The 22952-nt window shown below is 46.0% G+C and overlaps 1 protein-coding gene across 1 annotated transcript in view; it reads left to right on the top strand.

Annotated features, from left to right (window-relative positions):
* The first annotated feature begins 11820 nt into the window (after window positions 1–11820).
* TRAF3IP2 (TRAF3 interacting protein 2) overlaps window positions 11821–22952 on the top strand; it is a 46055-nt gene continuing 34923 nt past the window's right edge. The window contains exon 1 of the mRNA XM_010856596.1: window positions 11821–12741. The gene's annotated coding sequence lies outside the window, so the exon portion shown is untranslated. The remainder of the gene's footprint in view (window positions 12742–22952) is intronic.

Raw genomic sequence — 22952 nt, forward strand, 5'->3', positions numbered from 1 at the left:
CAGAAACCCCGCAGAAGATGAGGTGGGGGCTGCAGCCACTTGGAGTAGAAGTTGAAGGAAAAGACAACTGCAGATAATGGGAAGACTTGGGGCTTTCCGGACTATCCCAAGAATATGATACCTTTGAGCAGAAAAGCCAGAGCCACCTGAGGTGAAGCCCCAGCCTCATTTGTGGGCAGAATCTCAGCGAATGTTCTACCAGGCCAGAAACAGAGATTCGCCCACTTGGAGATAAGCTTTGGTAAAATAAACAGCCTGTGAAACAGCTCTGTGGCTTTCAGGGAGCTGGGTGACTTTGGGGCAGCTTCGTTTAGATCTAAATTCTCATCACCAGGAGGAACATCCCCTAGATGAGTCACTCCAGGGCGATGCGGAGCAGGGACTGGCCTGGGAAGGTGAACTTGCTCAGACAAACACACCTCACACTGAGCCAGGAACTTGCACAGTGCTGTAGCTTCAGTAAGGCCGCCATGGTTATCAGGACCCTGACTCTGATGACTGGACTGGGTCATCTCTGTCCAGAGATTCATCTGTAGAAACACAAGGGAAGTTGCTTTCATCAAGACTGTAAGCAGCGAAAGACTTGTTATCGTGAATGAACCGGCACTCTGGAAGAAGAATGAGGTATTGTTCTCATTCATCTCCAGTTACACTTTTACACAACAAACTGAAAGACTCGCTATCATTTTAGTTCTGAGACAAATCCCATGTTTCTCTTAGCTAAGGGTCTGGGGATAGGAGCCCATGTGGTTAAGGGATTACCCTTGGGGCTCCTTGGACTGGTCCCTCTTCTGCAAGTCCTGCCTTATTCTCATCCCACATGGTTTGCTCCGCTCTGGTCGTTCACAGCTGCATCAGGGCCCTTGCCACCAAGTCTCTGTCTCTGCTGATGTAATAGGAAAGGAAAGCAAATGATACAAAAAATAAACCTCTGTAGGTGCGTGTCTGAATTCTAGAGATGGAGGGTGTGTGGACAGGGTGGGGAAGGGAGGAAGCAGGAGAAAAATGGCTTGATTGTTTAGGAAAACACCTGTTTGGTTATCAAAGGGGAGCATCCCAGCATCGTCAAGAAGGAGAGCTCAAGTAATCTGTATAATGAAGTGGCAGGAATTAGGGGATTCCCTCAGGCATCAGGGCTCCCCCAGTGGCTCAGCGGTAAAGAATCTGCTTACAATGCAGGAGTTGCAAGAGACGTGGATTCAATCCCTGGGTTGGGAAGATCCCATGGAGGAGGACATGGCCACCCACTCCAGTATTCTTGCCTGGAGAATCCCATGGACAGAGGAGCCTGGCGGGCTACAGTCCATGGGGTCCCACAGAGTTGGACATGACTGAAATGACTTAGCATGCACTCATGCCCCAGGCATCAAGGGAGACTTGCGTCCAATTACCAAGAATAGCATACAAAGGATCAGATTAGGCTCCAAAAATGGCTACGATCAGGACTTAAGGACAAAAGCAATGCCAGTGAGAAAGTCCCCATGCTGGACAAAGCTGAGGATCCTCAGAATAGTGGTACCTCCCTCAGACTCTGCTTTTGCTATTTAAATTGTGGTCCATAGAATAGCAGGGTCAGTAGCACCTGAGAGCTTGTAGGAAAGCAGAATCCCAGGCCCCACCCCAGGCTTCCTGGACCAGACTCTCATTTCACAGATCCCCAGGCAATGTATATGTACACTGTTTTCATAAGAGATGTTTTAAAACATTGGTCTCTGGTGTGGACAGAGGAGCCTGGTGGGTCCATGAGATCACCAAGAGTCAGATGTGACTGAGCAACTAAACACACACACACTCTGCAGCTTCAGCTGTGCACTGGAATTACCCAAGGAACTTTTAAACACACTGACAGCCCACCACCAGAACTCTCAGGTGATTCCTAATATGTAGCAAAATCTGAGAACCACAGCCTCTAGGACTCCAGTCTGGCTGTGCCCCCTGTGCCTGGCGGGAGGCATCCATGGGCCAGTGGTGCACTGATAAACAGGCTCTCCAGGGAAAAAAGTTTGTTTTGTAGATTGAAGTGTTTGCTGGCTTCCATTGTGTAAACATTCCCCCACACAACAGCTGATTTCCAGCTACCAGTTCGATGCCCTGAAAGTGGAGATAGGAAGCAATGATTTGAGTCTCAAGAGCCTGTGCTCACCTGTGCTCATCCCACGGTGTGGGGCCAGCGGGGTATGTCCACACCAGAGCTCTCCCCCTCCTTTAGGACCTTGCAATTCCCTGGTCTGATGAGGCCAAAAGGGGGTGGTATAGGGTTTAAACATGGGCCAGAGTGTTCACAGCTGAGGTCCCTAGTGTGTGGGATATAGCTGGTGTTAGGAATGGTGTGAGAGAAAAGGTGAGGGCTGGGCCGCCAGTACTTTCTTGCCCCTTCCCTGAAAATGTGGGGGAGGGCCTGCAGGATAAGCATGCCCCATTTTGAGTTTGCAGCTCTTTCCCGAGCTCTGCTATGGCATGGTGACCCTCCGTTATCACCAGCCATCCCCTTTTCCTAAGAACACACTTAACATGCTGGTTTTGGCTTAGGTGTGCTTTGGGGAGTCAGGGGGAAGATGGTGCCCTTGCCTGAAGACCCCACATGCTGGAGGCAAGAGGACAAGAAGGATTGAGAATTTAATTTAGGGATTATCCAGGAGGATATGACTCACCCTCCACCCCCCAGGAGCCCTTGGAAATGTTGGGGAGGCACTGGACTTCCCACCGGAGGCGGGAGATGGAGTTAAGGCATTTTGTTTATGTGTTACAGGAAGGCTGATTTCTAAAGTCTGGAAGATTTGGGATGAAGAGTCCAGAGCCTGCAGCTGGATTGCAAGAGTTAAATTCCCAGCTCTATCTTGGACTAGCTGGTGGCCTTCGAAAAGTGGCGGATATCTACCTCCTCAGCCTGGAGAGTGTTGGAGGAGCCAGCGTGCTCTCAAAAGGCAGAAAGTTGGCCAGACCTGGGGCAGGAAAGGGTCAAGGAGGGCAAAGGGCCAGGAGGCAGTCATGCTGGGAGGCCTGGAGGAGACAGCCAGGGAGGAGCTGAGACAGAACAGTCAGCAGCCTCAGTGAGAGGAGCCTCGTGGGAAGACAGTCCCCTGAAAGAAGGGCTCCCAGAACTGATGAAGGGAAATGTTCCATGAAAGGGGGCCAAAGACAAATATCATCTCCTCCCCAGGTTGCTAGCACCTGCCTTCTGCCTCTCACCCAAACGCCAAGCAACATTTCCTTTGAAACGGTCCAAGTGTGAGAGCTTGAGCCCCACCAGTTGCTGGAAACCAAGCCTCTCAGACGTCAGAAGGCTGATGTTTTCATCATGTGCACGTGTGTGTGTGTGTGTATGAGAGACAGAGGAAGTCTTGTGGGTTGTCAGGGTCTCGTGGTTTCCTTGTCAGCATCGGTGACAGTCAGAAGCAGCTTCTTTTTGCTGGTTTCCAACCCAGAACTAGGCCACCTTCAGGGAGTCCCAGCCAGCAACTTCCTCCCTTAGACTATCCTCCCTCCCCTCAGTGGACGTGCCCTGAAAGAGGAAGAGATTAGTATCCCATTCTGTTCCAAGGCCTGTCTTAGTCCTCAAGTCCTTTCTATGGTTGAGCCCAGCGTGATCCTAAGCCTTTGTCCTCACCATAGGCTCTCCTCTACCTCTAGATCCTATGCCTGAGATAAAGAATAAGAAATGCTGAAATGCTCAACAATTCCCAAAGACAGACTGAACTGAGAGAGACTGAATTACTCTCAATGGCAAACATGTGGCCTCTTCCCCATAATTTAGTGGGATGGGAGTTCATAAAGAGAGATAGGAAAGCTCTAGAAAAAACATTGTGGGTTTCGGGGGGGTTTTGGCATGATCTAAAAGTTAAAACTCTCTCCTTTCTCTCTTCCTCCCTCTCCCCCTCTCTCTCCCTTTCTCTCTCACACACACACATAAAATTTACTGGCCTATTGTTTTTAAAATGAAATTCTAAGAACATCTTTCTTACAGAAAGCACCACTGTGCCTGTTTACACTTACTTCTATATGCAACCTGCCAGCCAGGAAAAGCTGAAAGGGAAGATATTTTAAATTAAAAGAATACATAATTTTTCTCCTGCCTGGAAGGTGTCAGCATCAAGGCAACAAGCTGAGCGAGTGAGGACAAGTCTGCCTGTACAATACGTAAGCTTTCATGTGGCCTGAGAGGTGAAGTGGTCAGTCTGTCCCCAGAACAGAGCCCAGAGCAGAGCTGGCAAAAGCCCTCAAGAAGCACGTGGTTTGACCATTGGTTTTTGCTCAACTGGATCCTCACCTGTGGTTGGATTCTCTGATTTGCAGTGAATTCTCTAACATATGGTACACCCTTATTTAATTGTTAGCATAAGAATGTCTTATTGCTACATATGCATTTTTAATATTATTTACTATTTTGTTGAGTTTTTTCCTTTTCCAGTATTGACTGATCACTGACTTTTGGTATACTAATTGAGTGACATATTATTTAATAGTTATTATTATAACAGTTGGAGAAGGAAATGGCAACCCACTCCAGTGTTCTTGCCTGGAGAGTCCCAGGGACGGGGAAGCCTGGTGGGCTGCCGTCTATGGGGTCGCACAGAGTCGGACACAACTGAAGTGACTTAGCATAGTATAGCATAGCATTATAACAGTAGCTAATATTTATTGAGCACAATGCCAGACACTGCACAGAGGTCACTTTATCTAATCTTCATAATAATCTCAGAAGGCTGCTGTATAGGCAGTTGATGTCTGGCTGAGAAGGCAAAATCAGCCCTGGTCCCTATCCACTGAGCTCTGTGTTCATGCCCCAGGAGGAAAGGAGATGTTTTCTTTACACAAAAGCAGCAACCAGAATCGGTGCCTTTGTTCCCTTCATCACCGATGAAAGAGATATTTTATCCCATTATCCAGATTAAGAAACCGAGGTGCAAAGAAGTTACGAACTTCCCTGAGGTTACACAGCTGGCAGGAAGTGGTCGAGGGATAGTCCACAGCCAGACTTGCAGCCCAGGCTCTTATCCCAATGCTGTCGGTGTAATATCTTTTTCCACTCCTGGAAATGCTCAGTCCTAGTCTGTGAGTGCCCAGAAAACAGGCATTTCCATCCCCATGGGCTGCCTTAGGTCCTATACAATAGGCCATGTCACTGAGCACAGACATGCGGGGCATTCTTGACTCTAAAGGAATGATTGCTCAGATCTTTAGTCAGAGACCTCCAGCTATCACACCCAGTTGCTTTAGACTGGAATTTCACGATGCAACAGGAAGGGAAGAGGCAGTGAGAACTGTCAGGGAGACAGTACCCTAGGAAATCAACCCTCTAGATTCTCTTTTCTACGGTGTGCCCAGTTCTGGTGACAAACAAAAGCTTAGAGTCTGGAGGTCAGGCAGCTGGATGGGAAAAGCTTAATGAGAACCGCCCATCTATCCCCCTTGCATCCACACCTCACATCTTTGTGCAGCCTTGAAAGATCAGTCTGTCCGTGAAATACACCTGCCTTCTAACTTTGTGCCTACAGTTTCCACCGTTTAGTGCATTTTTCTGGGTTATAGTGCTCCTACCTGCCACCACACCCTCCAGTTTCTTCCTGCTTGCTCCCTGATGCCTGAAATTCCTTTAACATGGAACAAAGGCTTTCATTTCATAGAGAGTGATGAGGCTTAAAATGCAAGCACCCCTCAGAGAGGTAGCACAATGATTTAAATTCACACCGTGTAACTGAAGTATAAATGAGTGATCAGGTTTCTTTTCCTGAGAGCACCTTTTTATGAGGAAAAGGCAAAAGAAAGAAAAAGCATGCTAGAAAAAGCAGTGTTGAAGAAGGAAGGGTAATCTAGAGAGGTTAAGGGGCATGAGTCTGTGGCTTTAGCGTCCACCTGCCCCAGTGGGTCCTGGATAGCATGGTGCAGGGAAGAGATGGGGCCTTCTCAGGGAGTTGGCTCTGGTTTGAAACCCAGCTATGCAGCCCTCACATGCTACCTAACTTCGTGCATCCTGATTTTCTCACCTGTAAAATGAGGGAAATAAAACCCACCATGCCCACCTGCTTTGGGGGTTATTTTATTTTAATTGTGATGAAATAACGTAAAACTTACCATCTTAACCATTTTTAAGTGCACGGTTCAGTGGCATTAACTACATTCATGTCATTGCGTAACCAGCATCACTATTTATTTCCAGAACTCTTTTCATCTTGCAAAACTGAAACTCTGTACCCGTTAAACAGTAACTCTGCATTCTTCCCTCTTCTCAGCCCTTGATAACCACCATTTTACCCTCTGTCTGTGAATCTGATCACTCTAGGTACCTCAGCCAAGTGGAATCAGACGGTACTTGTCCCTATATGACTGGCTCATTTCACTGAGCAAAATGTCCTCCAGCTTCATCCATGTTAGTGTGCACGTCTGAATTTCCTTCCTTTTCTAAGGCTGATTCATATCCCATTGTAGGTTTATGCCACACTCTGTTCATCTGGTCATCCATCGATGGACACTTGGGTGGCTTCTACCTTGGCTGTAGTGTATAATGCTGCTATGAACGTAGTGTACACATTTCTCTTTCAAACTCTGCTTTCTTATCTTGAGGATCTCTCTGAGACCCTCACTTCTTCTGGGTGTATACCCAGAAATGGAATTATTGGGTCATATAGTAATTCTATTTTTAAATTTGTGAGAAATGGCCATACTATTTTTCACAGAGGCCACACAATTTCAAATTCCCACCTACTGTGCCCATAGGTCCCAATATATGTATAGTCTCCCGGAAACTCGTTACTTTCTCTTTTTTATAGTAACCATCCTAATTTTTAAAGTTGAGATATGCTTGATTTACAATATTCTGTTAGTTTCAGGTGTCAGCAAAGTGATTTCTATTTTTCTGTTCTTTTTTCTATTCTTTTCCATTACAGTTTATTACAAAATATTCAATATAGTTCCCTGTGCTATACAGTAAGTCCTTGTTGTTTATCTATTTTATACATGGTAGTGTGCATCTGTTAATACCGTGCTCTCAATTTATCCCTCCCAGCTTCCCCCTTTGGTAACCGTAAGTCTGTTCTCATGTCTGTGGGGCTATTTCTATTAGATTCTATTTCTATTAGATTCCACATATAAGTGATATCATAAACTTGCCTTTCTGTCTCACTTCACTTAATTTCTAGATCCATCCATATTGTTACAAATAGTATTGTTTCATTCTTTTCTATGGCTGAGTAATATGCCATCACATATATGTACCACAACTTCTTTATTCATTCTTCTGTTGATGGACACTTAGGTTTCATCCATGTCTTGGCTACTGTAAACAGTGATATTATGAACATTGGAGAGCATGTCCAGATATATGCCCAGGAGTGGGATTGCTGGATCATATGGTAGTTCTATTTTTAGCTTTTTAAGGAACATCTATACTGAGAGTTGGACTATAAACAAAGCTGAGCCCTGAAGAATTGATGCTTTTGAACTGTGGTGTTGGAGAAGACTCTTGAGAGTCCCTTGGACTGCAAGGAGATCCAACCAGTCCATCCTAAAGGAGATCAGTCCTGGGTGTTCATTGGTAGGACTGATTTTGAAGCTGAAACTCCAATACTTTGGCTACCTGATGCGAAGGGCTGACTCATTTGAAAAGACCCTGATGCTGGGAAAGATTGAGGGCAGGAGGAGAAGAGGATGATAGAGGATGAGATGGTTGGATGGCATCACAGACTCAATGGACATGGGTTTGGGTGGACTCTGGCAGTTGGTGATGGACAGGGAGGCCTGGAATGCTGCCGTTCATGGGGTTGGAAAGAGTTGGACACGACTGAGTGACTGAACTGAACTGAATACTGTTCTCCATGGTGACTATACCAATTTATATTCCTACCAACAGTGTAGGAGGGTTCCTTTTTCTCCACACCTTCTCAAGCATTTATTATTTGTAGACTTTCGATGATGGTCATTCTGACCAGTGTAAGGTGATACTTCAATGTGGTTTTGATTTGCATTTTTCTAATGATTAGTGACGCTGAGCATATTTTCATGTGCCTGTTGGCCATCTGTCTGTCTCCTTTGTCGAAATGTTAAATTAGTTCTTCTGCCCTAACCATCCTCTTTTTTAACTGGAACCTGAATAAACTCCCCATGTACATGTTCAAAAGTCAAACAATTGAGTACATCCAACTAGAGAAGACTTGGAGAATAATGTAGGATTATTAATTACAGACTTCCTTGAAGGGTGGAGGATCCCTCCTGCTCTCTCATTACCACACTGAGTCTCCTCCATGTCCTCTGTGGACCTCATGCTACTTCTTTATCATCCCTTTCCAAACATCCCTCTCTCATCTGACTTGCCATACTGTGTCCAGCCTCCACAGGAAGCAGAGTCTGGTTTCTATCTACTTTTGTCTGGAATTCTGGTGAGTAAATCTCTTCATTTGTTAGACAGTGAAAATCACTTGGCACACTGTAAATAATAAATGGTAACTAATCTTCTAGTACCTACCTCATAGGGGTATTATGAACATTGAGTACATAAATGCACACAGAGTTCTTAGAACACTTAAGTGCTATCTGAGGTTAGCTGTTATTATTGTGTTGGTCATACTGGGGAGCCTAGTTTGTCAGGACTTAATCACTTTTGAGCAAGAGATGCTGCCAACAACTTTGGGTCCAGGTGACCACTTTGAGGAAAGTCACCTTGAAGCAGATAATCTTTGGCTTTTCCAGAACTTTAAAGTGTTCCCTTTTAAGGATGTAAATGTAAGGTGAATTCATACCATCGCAGTGGGGAAAGGGAATGACAGAGCTTTTGTAGGCTGACAAAATCTTATACCCTTCATAGGAGAAGGAGATGAACAAATCTATACAGGGCTCAAGAAACCTCTTTTTTTTTTTTTGCCACACAACATGTGGGATCTTAGTTCCCTGACCAGGGATCAAACCAGCATACCCTGCACTGGAAGTGCAGAGTCTTAACCACTGGACCACCAGGGAAGTCCTCAAGGAATCTCTTAAAAAGAAAAGGAGTGAGAGAGAATCCTTTCCTCATGAGAGTCTGTGTTACTAACAGGACCTCTAGGCTGGATGTGTGAGGTTCTGACTAAATCAGCAGACAGAATCTGAAACGGTTGTAGAGGGCAACTGTCTGAGAAGAAGGGCCCCCTGGACTGGTAGGGGAGGGTCCAGGGGCTCAGTGGGGGTCGGGGAGGAAGGCAGTGAAGAATTCTGGCTTCTGCCTGCCTCTGGCAGCCCCTCTGAACTAGAAGCATCCCACCGCAGCAGTGGAGAAGAAGTAACCAGTGACTCTACAGCCATGTCTGGTGGCTAGTTTGTTTGGAACTCCCTGTATTTCCATAATTCTTTGCTTCTGAAAGAGACACAAGAACCTGAGCATCTTTCAGTTTGCGTGCCTAGCACCCAGCACATGTCCAGAATGAGGCAAGTACTCACTAAAGATTGCGGGACTGGAGTAAGCCAGAAGGGCAGGCAGGACCAGGCGCTGGGAGCCGGGGCACCTCTTCTCTTCTTGCCTCGGTCCTGGAACCCAGTTGTGGGGAGAGTCACCAGTGCTGGGGACTCTGTGAGTAAGGACTATCCTCTGGGAATGAAGGATAGGAGTTTTCTTCTCTTCCTCATGGTGCATCATAGTTTCACTCTGCCTTTCCAGCACTTAAAATCATAGCGTTTAAGAATGGAAAAGGTTTGTCCAAGGAATGAATCTTTTCATCTTTGCCTCTCTTTTCATGGGTTAAAACCATAGTATAGCGAGTCCAGAGCATTAGGTCCAAATGGTTTTGCTTACGAAGGTGGGAAGAGCTGGCCTTTATCTAATTATGCAAGAATACTGAGCGACTCTAGAACCTGGCAAACACCTATCCTGCCTCCTGGACCAGAACAAGAAGGCTGGTCTGCCTCCTGAGTACTCTGCCTACTGTGTATACAGCAGCCGGCATCGCATAAACACAGCACCATGGTAACTGGCACAGTTTCAGATCCATCCTTTTATTACTTACACCTTTACCCCCCCTCTCTTAAATTGTCAAGAGTTGTGCAAAGAAAGCAAGTTCAGTGTGCTCCACCCAAACACATAGGAAGGGCAGACTTCAGCAGGGCAACCAAGGAAGGGGAGGTAATGTCCACCTATTAGAAGTGAGACAGTTCTGGAATTCTTCTCCACAGACTAGCTGTGTGACCTTAGAAGTGACTCTCTGTCTCGAGCTCCAGATTCCTTAAAGGTAAAGTGGGAATGACAGGAGTAAACTCATCTCCAGGACTTTTTGGAGGATTAAATACACTAACAAGTACTGTATGGTGGTTCCTGGGTGAAGTGTTCCTCTTCTGTGGGGGCAGCCAAAGGGCTGTGTGTATCAGCCCGAGAACACCAGTGGGGTCTCCTGTGGGGCTGGAAGTGTTCATTTCCCAGGTGCTCCCTGACATTTCCCCTGTCATCCACATTTGACTAACGGCCACAGGCATGTTCAGACGGAAGTTTCTAGTGTTCAGGACCTCCTCTCTAAACAGTTTACATCCTCAGGCTGCTTTTCAGTGAGGCCCCAGCAAAGGCTCATAGGTAGGACCCATTAACTCCTTCCTCAAGTGCTGCTGTTCTACTCAGGATAAACTGAGCCAGAGGAAGGCCCAGCTACCAGCAATTATGAGCAGCACTGCAGTGCTTGGTATCTCCCTGCAGGGCCCTTAGGCTCACATCTGGGGAAACAGTTGGTGGGAGAACTAGAAAAAAAAGATTCCTCTTGTTCTTCCTGATGGGCTGTATTCCAAAGGCAGTAGTTGACAGGAGCGTCTTCTGGGCTTTTCCCAATCCATTTAAAGGCGTCTAAAAGAAATGAAAACTGTCCTCACCCCACCCTTTCTTTGCTCTCCCTCTTTTTTTTCTCCTTTTGTTGCTCTTTTCTATTCTCATTTCCTAATAGTGATAGCTTTTTCAAAGTATCCTGGTACCAACAGCTCCGTACAAAAAAGCACTGCTAAGCTGCTAAGTTGCTTCAGTCGTGTCCGACTCTGTGTGACCCCATAGATGGCAGCCCACCAAGCTTCCCCATCCCTGGGATTCTCCAGGCAAGAACACTGAAGTGGGTTGCCATTTCGTTCTCCAATGCATGAAAGTGAAAAGTGAAAGTGAAGTCGCTCAGTCGTGTCCGACTCTAGCACCCCACGGACTGCAGCCTTCCAGGCTCCTCCGTCCATGGGATTTTCCAGGCAAGAGTAGTGGAGTGGGGTGCCATTATTTTCCCTTAGACTAAAAAAGCCTATCATAATAATAATTTTGAGGCAGAAAACTCAAGGCCAAGGTAATAAGTGCAATTTTTAAATCTTTTTTTTTTTTTTTTTTTTAATGAATGAAGTACCACACACTTGTGGGGAAAGGAATCTAGTACAGACACGTGGGTGTTTGTGTGCTCAGTCGTGTCCGACTCTTTGCGACTCCATGCACTGTAGCCCACCAGGCTCCTCTGTCTATGAAATTTTCCAGGCAAGAATACTGGAGTGGGTTGCTGTTTCCTCTTCCAGGGGCTCTTCCCCACCCAGGGACTGAAACTGCAACTCTAGTGTCTCCTTCATCTCAGCTTTTTTACCACTTTTTTTTTTTTAAACTGCTTTTTTACCACTGAGCCACCAGGGAAGCCCCAATATATGTATAGTATACATATTTTATGCAATGAATAGGATAAAAGCCTTCCATTCTCACCCCTTCCCTCAACCCTCTTTCCTGGAGGTGATCACTACTTAATAGTTTGATACGCATTCTTCCAGACATTTCTGTCATTTTTTGGTCATTTGGCAGTTATGTCATGCTTGCCTGCTATGTTCTGGGCACAGTGATAAGTGTTAGAAACAACAGTGAATAAATGTATATAGATATACATATCTTTATCTGTCATATCTATTGGCAAAAACGAGATGACCAGGGTAAAGGGCTGACCCTCTGGACTCAACTGGCAGGCAGAGCAGCTGGAGCACAGTACACCTGCCCACACCCAGCTGGCCAATGGGCAACTGAGGTCACACCCTGGCCACCACAGCTCCCATCGCAGTCTGCTGTCCTGGCCATCCTGTTTCTAGTGTCTCCTTCAGCAACATATTCTGTAGGCACCGGTCAAACAAGGAGAAGGAAAGATGAAGAAATAAACTTGAGGACATGAAAAATGCAGCCAGAGGAAGACTGTGTGTGTTTGTGTTTGTGTGTTTTCTTAAAAATAGTCACTTTTTCATGCCTGTGGATGGGGTAAGGAATGTGTGTGTTGGGGTGGGGGCGGGGGATGGGCAGTGAGTCCTCCCTTTGTGATTAAGAGCAGTAAATGCAGTTAGAGAATCTGCCCCACCCCGGTTTCCTGCTCTGGAGCTGCTAATGAATAACCCATCTTACCACCCCTCCCCGGGAACCGTCTCAGGCCTGGGTGCTTCGACAACCCTGAGGTTCAGGGAACATTCCTCAGCAGTTACTTAGCTGGGTGATGGAAAAAAAAAAAAAGCAGCCTAATTGGCTAGTGGCCTTTTCTAGTGAATGAAGGTTTCTGTTTTAAGAAGTAAAGTGACTTCTCAGCGGCTGTTGATTCACTGCCCACAGGGAGATTTTTGAGCAGAGGCTTCCTAGCCTCGGTAGAAATTTGCATACAGCTTCCACTTCCTGCTTCGGAGCCTGTTCCACGGCTTACCTGGGCCGGGAGAGGGTGCAGGGAGGCCTGGAGCGACCCAAGGTAGAGTGGCCCCGAGAAGGAGAGAGCGTGACCACCCGTGGCCAGTCTGTCTGTCCTTGGCGGCTCTAAGGTAAGTGGTTCAGTTGTCACCTGACTGACCTTACGTCTTAACTTCTGATCCATTTTCCAAAACACTGCTTTCTCCTTTACCGAAAGTGCCGTCTCGCTTTCCTCCGCCTGCCTCTCCCCACCTTTCATTTGTTGGTTCGTGTATAGAGAGACAGCTCCGGCTTAGAACATGACAGCTATGTGTCGGCTGTGAGACAGGGCCAGTGGTTTAGTATTTCAGACGGGAGAGCGAAGATTAACTCTTTGAGGAATAGACACACACACCCACACCCCCCCCGCTGTGTTTGAGGACTTAGTGTCCCCACAAGTTTTGATGAAGAAGACTTCCCCCCCTCCCCCTCCCTCACCCCCCTTCTCCAGGGAGGGAACCGGGGAAGTCAAAAACGAAGACTTTGGCTTCCAGCCCGCGGACGCATCAGCGGCAGAGGTGGAAGGAGAATTCCCGAGTTTTCTTGATCCCTCTTTCACTCAGGGAAAAAAAACCAACACCCTGTTCTTGAGCCAGGAAGTCCAGCCCTGTTCCGTGCTGGCTGTGGCTCTGCCAGCCCCTCTGCCCCAGCCCTCCACCCTCCCACACCACCCAGGCATTTGCTGGCAGAGACAGCCGGCCTGAGCTTTTAGGAAAAAGCAAGGAGAGAAGTGCTGTTATTTGATCTTAGAAGCTTATCAAGCTTCATGTGACTGTAAAGTTCAAGATAGTCTCTTAGTATAGGGGGATATTTTTAAATGAACAGGAAAATAAATAATAAAAACAGAGGACCTGAAACTTGGTTTCAGATTCTTCCTTCTCTGCTTGCTGACTCTACGCTGCTGCTGCTGCTGCTAAGTCATTTCAGTCGTGTCCGACTCTGTGCGACCCCATAGACGGCAGCCCACCAGGCTCCCCTGTCCTGGGATTTTCCAGGCAAGAGTACTAGAGAGGGTTGCCATTGCAACTCTGTGACTTAGGCAATTTATTTCTTTTTACTTGGGCCTGGATTTCTTCATCAATAAAATGTGGATGGGGGTGGTGAGCTAAGATTATGTTGAAATTCACTTCTAAGAAAATAAGGCGAGGGTGATGAGAATCCCAGAGGGGTAGTCATAGTGGGCGGTCTTAGAAGATATGTGTTTTGTTTACTGATGATTCAAATATATTAATCTTAACTCTCCTACTAGATAGTCCCTGGAGGAAAAGGACTTAATCCTTCTTTACCCTCTAGCACTCAGAATACTATCAAACACCTTGGGGGCGCTCAGGTTTCTTCCACATAAACTGCTCTGATTCGTTTCACTCATCTATAAAAGGTGAAGCCTTAGTCTGGGTGGAAGGCTGGGGAGGGGTAGGGGAGGGTACTGGGCAGCCACATGCTCTGTGGGAGAGTTGCCTGGAATTTAGGTATTATTTTTGACTCTAGTAAAATAGGAGAACACAGGGGGTTTCTTGAATTAGTTTATGTCCCATTTGGGTTACCCAGGAAGAAATGGCCTGTGCACTTGCCCACAGAGTCCAGGCAGCGCCAGAGAGCTGGCACACAGGCCTGGCTCCAGAAGGCTGTGTTACTGACTTAGCTGGAGCTGGAAATGACTCTTTGGCTAGACCAGTCGCTTTGTGTGGGGCCTTTAATGGGAGGTGAAAGGAAGCTGTGAAGCACGTCCTGATACCATGTAAGGGTGATGACTAGGATCGGACACATTACTAGATGGTAAACACCCTGAATTCTTAACCTTTTCCAAACCACTACTTTGTTAAAAAAAAAAAAAAAAAATCATTGTTTCTTTTGAGCTAATTCTCTCCCTCCATACAGTTCACAGGGGCCCTGGTTGAGTGGGATGGGCTGACTCAGGGCTTTTGGTATTGCTCAGCTGTTTCTGTGGAATATGAAGGCCCTGGTATGGTCCTCATCATGCTTTCAGATGGCTCTCTCTCTCATTCTGGGATGAGAGGACAGGAATTTCAAGATGTTTCACCTGTGATGTGTTAACTGATTTTTATTTTCAAATAACATGCACCATTATCTGAAATCAAGCCAACTGTAGTTTGCTGCCAGCCAAGCTTTGACCCAGAAAGACCACCCACAGACATTCTTCATCTTGTGTCGTTTGTGATGGCGGCCCCTGCTTTGCTCTATGCTTGGGGTGAGCTGACTAAGCGTGAAGTCTGGGCGTGTCGGGGAGAAGACTGTTAACTCAGGGATACTCACTTTGGGAGGGTTCAAAGATGGAAAATATTTAAGCCTGCTTCTCAAAATTAAGGAGCTAGTGACTTTCAAATGCTCTGAAAATAAGGAGAAGGCAGTCATAGCTGCAGAAATTCAGAATCATAGTTGCAGGCACTCAGAAAGATCAGCTATGCGGGTAGTTTGCCTAAATTAAATCTATGTTTTAAAGAGTTGAAATCTTGGAAATACCCTGAATTCAAATCATTTTTCCATGATGGACAATTTTCGAGTAGCCTTTCAAAACACATATGAATTGCAGGCAACTGCTGTATGGGAAAAAAAAGAGCACACAGATGAGGCATATTAAACTGTAAATTCCTTTCAGATCCAATGAAATGACCCCTAATGTTTGATCATATTTCCTTATCAAAACAACCCTGCAGTCCTTCCGTGAGAAAGCATCTGAGGATTAGAGTCCAGCAGCTCTCTCCTGGGCCCCTTCTGCTTCTTCTAGTGCATTGTCACCGAGGTATTTTTAGTTCATGAAGCCCAGGCTGTCCTTCTCCCTCAGACATTCGACATTCTTTGCGTCTCTTGCCCAGCAGGCCTCCTACTCACCCACGTGTGCGATGATGCCTGAGAGTTAAGCTCACTCTCTCCCTCTGTGCATGTGTGTTTGTGTGCATGTGTGTGTGTATGTGTGTATACACACAGAACTTCCTGGAGACTTGAAGCTATAAACTGGCTGAGGGAGGAAGGTGAGCTTTCATCCCCCTCATGACCTGTGCCAGTCTGGAGTGATTTCCTGATAAGGCCGCTGAGATCAAGTCGCTTGGGACTGACAGGAGCCCCCAGCCCGCATGACGCCCTTCCTTCACCCTGAAGACCCAGGCTGGCTGAGGTCTGGGCAGCTCCTTCAGTGATGATGGGAACTTGGCTTTTCCCACCTCCCTGTTTCCTGCACTAACGGTACCAGTGTTTTTCCTTCTTCCTCTCCCAGGCGGGGTTCCCAGGTCTCCCTCCTGTTGCCCTTCCTTCTCTGTGCTGTTGGCCCAGACTCTTCTGGGCTCAGCAGCTCCCCTCCAACACTCTTGCCTTTTACCTGCACTCATTGTCTCCCTCCCCTTCCAGCTGCCCCTTGTCTTACCCAGCAACACATCTAAATCACAATTTAAGTGAGCCTCTGTCCTCCACCAATAAAGGACAAATTTTTTTTAACTTTTCCTTCAAAGTTTCCCACTCTTCTGGCTTCTCTTCCATTTTCCTTTCCTCCTTTCCATCCCTTCTTCTCCCTCTCCAGATTTTTTCCTTTCTGCCCCTTCTTCTTCACTCTGGGGTCTGGACTGAATTAAGAATCACAAATGTGTGTTTAGAGAAACCTTATCTGAAACAAACAAACAAAAGAACCCATGGGCTGGTTTGAGGTTGTTCTCTAAACGGTTTTTACTAGCTTCCAGCACGGTGGAGTCAGTCCATTCCCATTAGCCCCGTCCACCAGTTGAGCAGCTCAGAGGAGTTCCAGAGCGAACTTGTAATCAGGTCGGGTCACGCTGCACTGCCTTCGGCCTGCTGTGAGCTGTACTGTGCAGGACCCGAACAAGGGCAGTAAACGTTCCCTCATCTCCAGGGCTCACCACTGCTTCCAGTCCTCTGGCAAACCAAGTGGAAGAACTTCTCTGTCTGGGAAATTCTGCAAGTAAACTTGGAAATATTTACTCACTGGAATTTGAACCTGAGCCACACAATTCACTCAAAACCAACTTCCACTAAGCCAACTGACGTTGGGAAAGTTTGCATGCGTTTGGGTAGTAAATGAAGAATGTTAATGAGTTTAAAGTCTTGTTGTTTTTTTAATCCAGAACTTTCAAACACTTATAAAAAAAAATTACTCCCTGGAGAATGAAGTAAGACCTTGAGAATCTGCGATTGCAAAGATCTGATCCAAATTGGATCTGAGGCTCTTCCTAGCTGTAAATTTATATATTTATTAATATATTCCCCCCAAAATATTCATGCTGTGTCTCTAGGGCCTTTCAACCCTTTGGGTTGACCCAAAGAATGCTTTAAAAAAAAAATCCAAGCAGTTGGTAACAGCAAGACTTGATCATTTAGGAGCTGGTAATGTGGGTTATTAATTACTCAGGCTGCTCACTCCTGCCCTTCCCCTGCTTCTTGCTCTGCTATTTGTCTTCTTCCAGGGACATAACACCTTCATTAAATCCCATCCGTCCTTGCCTCAGAGGCGTCCCCTGGAAAATATCCCCTCTCTAGATGCATCGCCATTTATCATCACCCTTTGTTTGTGCTCTGTCAACAAGTTTTCAATTTATTTTGAATTCAGTTTATGATTAAAATTTAATGAGATCCAATCAAGTGCTTTTCTCACATCAAGATGCCTCGGCAGTCTCACCCATATCCTCTATTGTAGTGGCATGAAGGAAAGCCATCATAGGTTTCCAGCCTGGCCATTCTTCATAAAACACAGGTGGCAGGTATCCACGCCTCCTTAGCTTCAAGGTGAATGGTTCTGAAACCTATTTATTCCAGAAGCTTCTAAGGTTTACTCAGCTCCTGCCATCCCCTTTCTCTGCTGCCCCCAAAAGCTGTGCAAGTCCATGCTTCCAACCAAGAATCAGGAGGATTCGGTGCACAGGCTCTGCTGCTGAACTGCCTGGGTTTGAACCCTAGCTCTGCTCTTTACTAGCTCTGTGGCCTTGAGAAAGTTACTTAACCTCCCTGTGTTCGGTTTCCCCATTCCTAAAATAGGGCTGACACAGTGCCTACGAATAGGGTGTCTGTGAGGATAAGGTAATACATCCAAAACACCTGGAACAATATTTGACCTGGAATTACATTTGAACAAAACAGATGTAAACATTTGACAAATATTAACAATCATTGTTAGAAAGGGTCAGCTTTCTTAAGTATATCCATTTCGTTGAGTGCATATTGATTTATCAGCATAATGTATATCAGAGGTTGATAAACTACAACCCTTGAGCCGAAGGTGGCCCATGGTCTATTTCTATACCTGCCTATTGCTAAGAATTTATTCTTTTAAAGGGTTGTGTACAAATGAGCTAACCTAAAAGCAGAGTATGAGACAAAGACAGTTTGTGGTCCACAGGAATGAACTATTTACTGTCTGGTTCTTTACAGAAAAGGTTTGCCAGTGTCTGATCTATGTGGTTTAATGGAAAGAGCTTGGAGATCTGTAGGCTGGAATTGGCTGTGACTTTGAAAAAGCTGGGCCTAAGGCTCTCTATAGTAGGAATGGTAGTGATACCACATATCCCTCCTCTGACCCAGCTGTTTCAGGACCAGGTGAGATGATGTGTACCAAATCTGCCGAAAATACACGTTGGTTAAAAAGATACAGACTCCATACACTTTGCTGTTGTTCAGTCACTAAGTCTCATCTCTTTGCAACCCCATGACTACAGCACGCCAGGTTTATATAATAGTTTTAGCATCCAAGTATAAAACAAGCAAACATGGTCTAGAAAAACAATTCCAAAGCCAACTATTTGTTGTAAAAATAATAACAAAATAACCTTTGTTTTTGGAGAGCTTGATATGGGCCAGACTCTACAGTCAGCACTTTATTTACACCTTCTTCCTTTATCCTCGCAATACCCTCCTGTGGGGCAAATGCTGTTATCTCCCCTCCACACACTTTACAGATAAGAAAAATGAGGCCCAGAGAAGATCAGTAATTTTCTCAAGGTCACACATCTAATCATGCCACTTCAGTTTAGTTCAGTCACTCAGTCGTGTCCGACTCTTGCGACCCCATGAACCACAGCACGCCAGGCCTCCCTGTCCATCACTAATTCCCAGAGTTTACCCAAACTCATGTCCATTGAGTCGGTGATGCCATCCAACCATCTCATCCTCTGTTGTCCCCTTCTCCTCCTGCCTTCAATCTTTCCCAGCATCAGGGTCTTTTCAAATGAGTCAGCTCTTCACATCAGGTGGCCAAAGTATTGGAGTTTCAGCTTCAATCATGCCACTAGCAGAGAAAGAATCCAATCATAGGGAGCTTGACTCTAGAGTCTGTACATCTAAGTCCTGCATATTTTCCACATCATAGAAATATGTATTGATTCAGGATAAGCCTTTCTGGATGGCAGAAGCCATAGTTAACTGTGAACATGGACATCAGATCTGAATATGTGTGCTGAAAGAGACTTGTGTCCTGTGCACAGCAAGGTTAGGGTCTAATCGTGACAGACCTGCAGAAAGACAGGCAGACATGATGGGAGGAAAAGAAGTTTTGGATGAACTATGAGATGAGAAATGTGGGACTATGAAATCAGACAGATTGATCAGAGGCAGAATGTGCTGGAGGAAAGAAAGTTTGCTGGGAACAGACGTGAGCAAAGACTTGGAGGCAATGAGAGAGAGACAGACAGACAGACAGACAGACTGAATGGGAAATTCTGTGACTGGGACACCAGGGAGCATCGCCACAGGGGATGTCAAAGCTGCTGATGTCTTGATAATTATCTGCAAACCGGGCTACTCAGGAAGGAGAGAAAGCAGAGAGGAAGCCAAAGAGACTGGGACAGAAAAACTGACAGATTTGAAGAAAGATGCTGGTCAGAATCTAAGGGCTAGAACCACAGCTCACAGTCCAAAGGGCAGTGAGATTCCAGAGAAGGAAAACTGCTGTCTCTTGAGTCAATCAGATCCAAGAACCAGACCCACATGCATCACTGGTTCACCTAGTTGTATGCACCTGGTGGCAGGGAGCGGCTTTCCAGGTGGCACGAGTGGTAAAGAACCCACCTGCCAATGCAGGTAGACATAAGAGACTTGGGTTCGATCCCTGGATTGGGAAGATCCCCTGGAGGAGGGCATGGCAAACCACTCCAGTATTCTTGCCTGGAGAATCCCATGGACAGAGGAGCCTGATGGGCTACAGTCAATGGGGTGACAAAGAGTCAGACACGACTGAAGCGACTTAGCACGCACACACGTGGACCTGGGGCTAGTCTTCCATTCCTAGCTCGTGCCACTCCAAGTCCACCCATCCCCACTACGGACAAATGTCTTCACCCTCTGCTGAATGGTCTTTTGTATTTTAAGGAACAGTTTACTCTCTCCTGGGTGGTCTCAGCAGTGCTTCTCTCTCACTGACTCTTAATCTTTGTGGACATCAGAATCACTGGTGGAGCGTTTCCTTTTCCGTTTTTATCTTGTAAGTAGATATACAGGCACTTGGTATAAAACTTAAAAGGTAAAAAAATGCTCTGAAAAGCAAGTCTCCCGCCCGCCTCCACTCCCAGTCACACAATTCCCTTCCTGGAGGCACCCTCTATTCCAGCTTTCTGACCACCCAGCGTGGGCACAGACAGACTTCGATTGGACAAAGGATAACATATACTCTACACACTGTTCTGCTCCTGCCTTTTTTAACTTCACGATAAATTTTGGAGATAGTTCCAAATCAGTTCACACAGCACTTCCTCAGTCTTTTAAAAAAGATGTGGAGTATTCATTGCAAGGCTGAACCACAGTTCTAAAAAAGCAGAAGCTTTTTGGATGGGTGAGTCCTTTGCAGTCTTTGCTGTTACAAACCTTGCTGCATTGCCTATCTTCAAAGCCTCTTTGTTTTTACCAAATAAGTGCATCTCTCTATAGAGGAAATTCTTGGAAATGAAATTATTAGGTCCAAGGACATTAGATTTAAAAATCCCGATAGTCATGGCTAAATCGTACAGATGACACTTCCCTTGGTAAAATATGAGAGGACCTATTTACCTGTGGGACTTGGTGGTGGTGGTTTAGTCGCTCAGTTGTGTCCGACCCCATGGACTGTAGCCCGCCAGGCTCCTCTGTCCATGGGATACTCCAGGCAAGAATACTGGAGTGGGTGGCCATTTCCTTCTCCAACCTGTGGGACTTAGAAACAAAAGGGTGCTCTGGCCTTCTCAGAATCTCAAGGGGTGGGGCCTGGGCATCTGAGTTGTGAGCCTCAGAAAGCGCTTCTGAGTCAGAAACTCTTCTGAGGTCCATGGCTGGCCAGCCCCTCCCTGTCCCCAGGGATCTGAAGCCATGAGCTAGATTTATCTGTTGGCTGCATCCCCAACAGCCTCAGCCTCTCCCGGCTTTCTGAGCTCAGTGTCGTGCTGATGAGCTGAGACTGCCCAGACCATGGCCACCAGTGGGGTTCTCCAGGCCCTAACTGGGAGGTCTTCTGTCCTCCTCGGGATCACAGACTTCTCTAGATCATGGCTAGAAAACAGCTTTTTTGCTTAAAGCCAATTTGCACCCTCTGAGGGAGACGGGAACACAGGCTATGCCAGGGTTACAACCACCTGCATAGCATGTAGAAGAGGTCTGGAGTAAAACAGGGGAGATGGAAATGGTTAGGAGAGATGGGACACTGAGTTAATTTTTTTTAATGTCTAGTTATCTTTTTTATTACAATATTGACATTAAAGACCAAAAAATAAAACTGCTACTTCCGACCCAACCCACTGATCTGCCCATGGCCCTCTGATGTGGCATTGTATTCTCTGTGACACCCTCAGGAGGGTGGCAGGGTTGTTCTGTCAGTTCTGGCTGAGGTCGAGGGCCGGAGGGGCCCTTGTGGTGGGCGCAGGCCTGCCCCACCCGCTGCTGAGGATGTAGGAGGAGGCCGGGTACTCCGTGTCTGAGCAGATACCCCATCATGCTGCGGGATAGGCTCACTGTTACTCTGCCAGCAAGGGTTGAGGTCAGCCCCGTCATGGATGGGACCTCTTCAGGCCTGGCCTCAGGGCCTGACACTTAGTGGAGCTTAATACATATTTGAGAGGAAGAGGGAAGGGTACCCATGTGGTCTAATTTCAAGAACTTGGAGGACTTGGCCCACCAAATCCTCCCTGTCACCCTTCACGGACCTGATTTCCTCACAGTCAGGGATTCTTCCAGCTACATGGATCTGTCTCCTCTCTAAAACAGGCACTGGTCCTTCATTCATTCAACAAATAGTTATTGAGCGCCTGCTAGGTACCAGGTATAATTCTAGATGCTGGGAATACAGCTGTGAACAGAAGAGTCGAAAATCACACCCTCATGAAGCTTACATCCTGGGGGGAGAGGAGAGACAATACACAAGGAATATTGTAGTAGGTATTAGAATTGATAACGTCTCTTTTATAGTATATACAATGGTGACAACTGCTGAGAGAAGGATAGAGTAGGAAGGGGAGGCGGAGTGATGGGAACATGTAAAATTTTAGAGGGTGACCAAGGAGCCCTCACGGAGAAAGTGAGAGCTGAGTAAAGACTTAAAAAAGAAAGATAGCAAGCCATGCAGATATGTAGGGGAAGAGTGTTTGAAGAAGAAGAAATGGCAAGTGCAAAGGCCCTCGATTTGTATTAGTTTGATTTCCTGTACTAGTCATTTACCTTCAGCTGGATTACAAACCACTTGAAGGTAGGAATAATGTTTTATGTCTCCAGAAATAATTTTGTTTACCTTTTAATAGATATCCTCTTGGACCTCTTGAGTTATGTGTCACTTGTAGGTATCAACTGTAAAAGAATTTTAATTAAGCTTATGCTTCAGAAGAAGGGGTTCACAGCACAGTGTCAGACACACAACAGGGATCAGTAGTCATTTGCTGTTTGAATATTTGTAGTGACAGATTTAAAATATGGGTGTTCACTGTGTTTGTTAAAAATTACTAATCCCATAGTTTTCCTGAAAGGCTGTTCATTGCCATGCCAGGTTTATTCACTATCATCCAAGGAACCACTTGTTCCTTTTCAGACCAGTTTCAAATCTAGAATTCCCTCCCTAGGACACGACCTCAGAATTCCAGTTATGTGACCACACTCCAGAGATGGCCGCCCTTGTCACCCTTTTTATTAGCTTCCTCCAAGTCCTTGAAATCTCCTCAGCTGGAAGAGCATTTGCAACTTTTTAAATTTAATTTTATAAGTTTTAGGGAAGCACTTCTAAGGCATTCACATTTGAAACCCAGGGAGAATATAAACAATTGTACCTGAAATGTAGAAAATGAAAATGAATCGCATACCAAGAAACAGCCGACAGCATTTAGTTCTTTTGTTGGCT

The sequence above is a fragment of the Bison bison genome, unplaced genomic scaffold, assembly GCF_000754665.1.
Source record: "Bison bison bison isolate TAMUID 2011002044 unplaced genomic scaffold, Bison_UMD1.0 scf7180017864373, whole genome shotgun sequence".
NCBI lineage: Eukaryota > Metazoa > Chordata > Mammalia > Artiodactyla > Bovidae > Bison > Bison bison.